The 6,249-nt window shown below is 43.9% G+C and overlaps 1 non-coding gene across 1 annotated transcript; it reads right to left on the reverse strand.

The window, feature by feature from the left end:
- Positions 1 to 5,341: 5,341 nt before the first annotated feature.
- Positions 5,342 to 5,500, reverse strand: LOC116653060. The gene has a single exon (XR_004306468.1). It is a non-coding gene; the product is annotated as a U1 spliceosomal RNA (small nuclear RNA).
- Positions 5,501 to 6,249: the final 749 nt, after the last annotated feature.

Consider the following 6,249-nt stretch of genomic DNA (forward strand, 5'->3'; position numbering starts at 1 on the left):
TGCACTTAGTGAGTCCTCACAGCCTCAGGCTCCTGCAAAGAAGACAACATGAGGACAACCTTTTGTCAGTGGGGTGACAGCACCACTGCTGCCTCCACCTTCACACCCCACAGCTTCAGCTGGGACCCAGTCACGGGGTGAGCACAAAGCGGTTCAGCATCCAAACCATCTCCTTCAGTTGTGGGCTGACAGCCTCCGCTGCACCACTCTGTGCAAGCTAGGAATCTTCCCTGGGTAGTGCTTTGAAGCAGGAAATTGCTTGCCTCGCCCCCTATCCTCTTGCACTTGGCTGCTTTTGCAACACATCCATCGCAGCTCCTCCCGCCCCTCTGCTGCTTGGCTGCCTCGGGAGAAGCAGGAATATGGAGCCAAGTGACTGTGTTACTGATTCAGTTCTCTCTGAGGTAGTACCAGTGCTATGACAGCTTTAATTATGTGAAAAAAAATGTGCTTAGAAATGTGGGGTTTTTTTATAAGACCCAACATCAGATTCTCATCTATGCTGGTGTCAGTCAAGAAGATCTCAATGAGCAAGTGAGATCAGGCTTAAAATACAGCCTTAGTCCTTTCCAGGTACGTGAAGCAAGTGTAGATACCAGCACAGAACAGTTGTCTGTCAGCAGCAAAACCAAAACCATGTTGGAAAGTAGCTGCTTAGCCTAGCTCTTAGACATCTGTCCCCATTAGTGCAGGGGCTCCTCCTCTTCCACCCCCCTTTCTCCTTCCACCTTCTCCTTACCCAGATCTGGAGCCACCTGCAGTGACAGGCAGTGACAGCACCCACCAGGGAGCAAGATATTTAAATCCAGATGAGGGAACAAAACTGGAGTTTCCCAAAATCGGAAAGAAAAAGTATCCAGAGCATCCAAGATTTTCTAGATATGGGGCAGGGAGAATTTCCTTAACTCTTCACACACCTACTGAGAGTAACGCTATCTACCAGTGCTACTTCATCTGACTTTAAGAAGAAAGATAACAGCTGTTTAATAGCACTGTGTAACACTTCCTGACAGTTTATGACAAAATGGAAAGTGGAAATAGGACTTTTTTCAAAGATCATTGCCACTACTTTACCTACTTGTTCTAATTGTCTGATACAGTCTCAAGACACCTTGAAGAACAGCTCTCCCAAAGTATGTTCGTGTGAAAGTCCTTTTTGACAGCCTCTTTTTTCAGATTTGACAATTTCCCATTTGAAAGACCCTTTCTTTCTCTTTTCACAAGCCCACTCACGAGTACTGCTTATCCTTTACCTTCCTTTCATCTGCCTTCCATGAGGGAAGTCCTCCATGCAAAGGCCTCTAGAAGCTGTCTACTTCAAACACAGTCCTACAAAGATGAGTATTCAGGGGAAGCCTTGGCATGAAGTACTTTTGTAGTCTTTGTCCATCAGTTGCATTTTGTCACAGTCATTGAATCTGACCTATGATGAGTAAGAGATTGTTTAAAGAGAAAGCACCTTGTGTTTCCCTAAGGTTCTGGGTTCTCAATATACACCTCAGCATAGATACTTATGCAAATCAGTGTACTTTGATGTAAGTACTTTAAATGATTCAGCCCCAGCAGTATCTTATCCTTTAAGTTCTCTTTAAATTACCCTTATGTCACATATTTCCCTCAGAAACAACTCAGGCTAGTGCTTGCACTATAGGACACAACAAATAGCTACATGTGAGATGGGAGATTTTACTCTTCCCTTGGTCCATTGTAAAAGGAAGGCAACATAACAGAAGAAACAGATACATCAAGTCATGTATTAGAAGGCAGCTGGTGGATAGTACCTTGCTAGTGGGACCAAACTTGTCTGAGAACTTCTTTATGGGTCACCTTTGAGACATCACTGAAGTTTTTTTTAGTGTATTTGATTCAAGACAGGCTTATAGAGTTGAATTTGGTCTCCGTATATATACACACATATATATACAATGTGAGACTATATATATTTTATACTATATATATAGTAAGCACACTGCTTTGGTTGGCTGCTCTTCAGATTCAGGACACAAAAGTCAATGGTTTCATAATTCACTAACATTCCAGCCTTTCCAGCCTCCCAAACTATAATCGCTCTCTGTATTTTGTAAGAGCAGACTACAAGACCCACTGCCACTTAACAGTGCCTCATAACAGTGAGTACTGAAGTTGTACATTGCATTAAACTGCAAAATTGCAGCCAATAATGATGGCTCAAAGCCTATCTCTGACATAAGCATAAATATTGCTCATTAAATGTTATGGGAGACGAATATAAAAATCTTGCCTGGTCTCTCATTTAAGCAGTAAACAGCACAGCCAAAGCACCTGCTACAAACAGCTCTGTAAATCTCTCTGTAAGGTATGGCATCCAGTGCTGAACAATTAATTTGTCATCGTGTTTATCTAGATTTTGAGGAAGGAAAGAGGAACCTGGTAAATCAGCCTAAATGTTTCTGATGGTGCTCAGACACCAGCTCCCTGTCAGAGACCTCAGCAATTCTGCACCTGACTGGGAATCACAGCTGCTTCCAGCAGTCAGCCCTCGGATAGGAAACATGATGCTCCTGTCTTTTCAGAGGTAGATCACTTGCTAAAGTCAAGGAGAATTTGGCATCTGTATTGGCAGCCACTTTGGCCCTTCAATATGAAGTATCAGTATGCAGTTTTCATGCCATTTGCCAACAGAGATTTGCTTCTATGGGAGATATCCCTTCACAAAAACAAAAATCACTAGATAATGTTAAAAGTTTCATTGGTTATATCAGTGAAAAATCTGTGTACGGACCATGCCAAAAGTTTAGGATTTAAAATACTCCTACTAGATGTTGTTAGTTGGCTAGGAATAGATTACTGTATTCTAAACTCTACCCCAGGCAAGATAAACCCATACTTCAGCAGTTGCTAAGCCAGTGAAATTGAAGCCAGCCAGCCTTCAGTTCAGCATACACCTTCACAAGGGAGTGCAGATCCCATGTGCTGCTCTGCCTGCACTCCCACCCACCAGATGTGAGGCTTTTCAGCGTGAGCATCAGATGCATTTATTCCTGATCAATCTTCCATTTGCAGACTTGTAAAAAGCCTTTAGCCATGCATGGATTAATTATGTATGCATCACGTGCTGCTTTTGCAATCAAGAAGTTTCCTGCAGAAACACCTTTACTTTGATGCAGCCTTGTAGGTCAGCATCTTTTCCTATAGCTGAGTTGGTGATCTTGGGAGAAGAGAGTGGAGAAATAAACTTACTAGAGATGTTTCATAGATTTCATTTTCTTGTTACAAACTTATGTTTAAAATAATTAGTCTAAAAATATTGCTTAGGCATCTCACACAGGGCAACTAAATCTCTCATAAGAACATATAAAATGACCAAATAGTAAGATGAGCCAAGCTTCTCATATAGCTTCAGTACTTTTGAAAATCAGGCCATTTGGTTTAGGTAGCAAAGTAGACATATTTGGAATGGTTTGCCTTAATTAGGTCCCCGATGTTACACAGATTATTAGAAAAATAACTAAAGAAGAACTTTCATTCAGCAGGCAAAACATAATGCAGTGTTTAACTATTAAGCATAATTTGCATGAAACATGGTATGCACACACAACTGCCTCTGTTTGAACTTTACAGTCTTTCTGCCTAATATACTAGTAACATTTTCCCCCTTGTAATACTCAGTAGGCTTCTGTTGCTTTGAGGGATATTAGGTGAACTCTTTTGTAGGTAAAATGACAACTGCAAATGAATGGTAAGATTGTGTAGCTGAGCGGATAACACACTTTAAATCGTGGCACTATGATAAAGACACCACTATAAAGGTTGCAAATCATTTTTTACTTTAAGGTCAGAGTCTATGATTCCACTAACATTTTCAGATAGTTTAAGTGAGTTCATTCTGTTTTAAACATATCACAGATCTATATCTGTATAAAGCTTTCTGTGCTTACAGAGAACCCTGCTCCTGCTATTCCTCAGCAAGGGAAGATACAACACTGTCTGGGACTGCCACTCAGGAAATCCTTTAATTTGGCTCCATCTGCCTTGATGCCAGCCTGGATTCTTTCTCCTCCAGTGCAAGTGGCACTGTTTCTTTTTTCTTTTTAATCATAGGGCCATCTTGCAGTAATAATGATCCTCATGAGTTTTAGTATAAAGAGGAGGATACCTTACCTTAGATACCTATCTCGTATGAGACTAGTGGACTGCAAACTTGGGGATTTTCATTGAATTTATATGGGAGAATTATGCAGGCACTTAGGGGATCATAAAAGAAATCTCTCTCAAAGGTATCACTGCACAATTAGGAGACCAGTCTTCTACAAGACTACTGTCTGCACTGGGAAAAATAACGTCCATGTTAAAGACTACCTGAGCCATGCCAGCAGGCTGCATGCTGGGGTAGGCAGGACTTGGTTTCTGTCATGGAATCCTGTTCTCACTGCTGCTGTGAAACCAATACAAGTTTTTCCAGTGGCTTAGCTCCATAAAAGCTGATGTTAGTTTTGTCTTGACAAATGCAATCTGAAAGCTGTGATTTCCTCTGCATCCTTAGGGAGAGATGACTTCAGGAAGGTGCTTTGACGCGCAGGGAATTTTTCCAAGAAGTCAGCTTCTCACAGAAAAGAGTGAAAACAGGTAAATCAATTCTCTTAGTGGTGCCCTTGAGTCAAAGAGGAAGTTTTTCAGGGAAGTGCCCTGACTTCAGAAATCTCAGCATTACCTTCAGCTGAGCCTAAAGGTGTGTGGCAGGAGCTTTATTCAGGTGGCCAGATTCTACTCTATATACAGATGGGTATTTCTGCACAGACTTGTATATCCTTCTCTTGAATTTAGAACTGTAAAATCATAGAACAACCCAGGTTGGAAGGGACCTCAAAAGATGATAGAATCATTGAGGATGGAAGAGACCACTAAGACCATCTAGTCCAACTGCCAGCCCGTCCCACACCCACTAAGTCACATCCCTAAGTGCCACACCTACATGTTTCTTGAACACCCCTGGGAATGGTGACTCCACCACCTCTCTGGGCAGCCTGTTCCAGCTCCTCACAGCTCTTTCCAAGAAGCAATTTTTCCAAATACCCAACCTGAACCTTCCCTGGAGCAACTTGAGGCCATTCCCTTTCATCCTATCACCAGTTATGCAGGAGAGGAGGCCAACACCCACCTTGCCACAGCCTCCTTTCAGGCAGTTGTAGAGAGTGATGATGTTTCCCCCGAGCCTTCTCCAGACAAAGCAATCCCAGCTCCCTCAGCCGCTTCCCAATAAGCCTTGTGCTCCAGTTCTCTCACAGCTTTGTTGTCTATCTCTGGACATGCTCCAGAGCCTCAATGTCTTGTAGCAAGGGGCCCAAAACTGAACACAATACTCAAGGTGAAAACAATTAAGAAAAAAACACAGTCCCCCACTACCACAAATTATGCAGTCGAGTTTCCCGCATTTGGGGAAATCGCAGGGGTCAGCACACCCGGAGTGCAGGGGATGAGCCTCGCCCTGTCTGATCATGGTGCAGCTACTGCCAGGTAGAATCACCGGATCCAACCTTTGGTGAGAAAGGGAACCCAGATGAGATGATTCCGCAACTTGCACAGTGCATCTTGGGGAAAAAAAGAAATGTATTATGGTAAAGTGGAAGCTCTCCCGGCGCAACTTGCAGCCAGCGCCTCTTGTTTTCTCCATGAGGTTTCTTGCAAAGAGAGAGGCTGGAATCGCTGCGGGGCTGAATTAAATCCCGGATTAACGCCAGCGCGCTTCGAGCTCCCCCTCCTGTCGCCGAGTCGGTGCCGAGCCGAGCCGAGCTTGACTCCTCTCGGCTCGGCTCGGTACCGGAACTCGCCAGAGATTGGGAGAAGATATGGGCGCTGAGAACCAAGGAAGGAGGCTGGGGAGGGAAGCTCGCCCTTAGAGATGAAGTCATTTGTTAAAGGTGAGTGCAGGGTACAATGAGTGAAGAAGCTGCTCATTGCAGGCTGGAGGTGGGAAGGAAGAATTTAATACACAGGAATTGTGTGTTAAATTCCCAACCAGTGAATTCCAGCACAGCCCGGGTACAGCAGGATGGGAGTTTCCCAAATCCCACCTCAGTCCCCATCTCTAAAATACAACGAGGACATTCGGGGCCACAAAGAATGTGGAGCAGCCAGACCATAATACAAAACCCACTTGTCCCTTCCCACATCAGGACACCGGGTGGGACAGGTTAGAAGTACCCTCGAGGAGCGCTCACTGCAGACACAGCCTCTTCCTCTGAGTGAGAACCTGACGTGAGCTGAGTCTGT

The sequence above is a fragment of the Coturnix japonica genome, chromosome 2 (genome assembly GCF_001577835.2).
Source record: "Coturnix japonica isolate 7356 chromosome 2, Coturnix japonica 2.1, whole genome shotgun sequence".
Taxonomy (NCBI): Eukaryota; Metazoa; Chordata; class Aves; order Galliformes; family Phasianidae; genus Coturnix; species Coturnix japonica.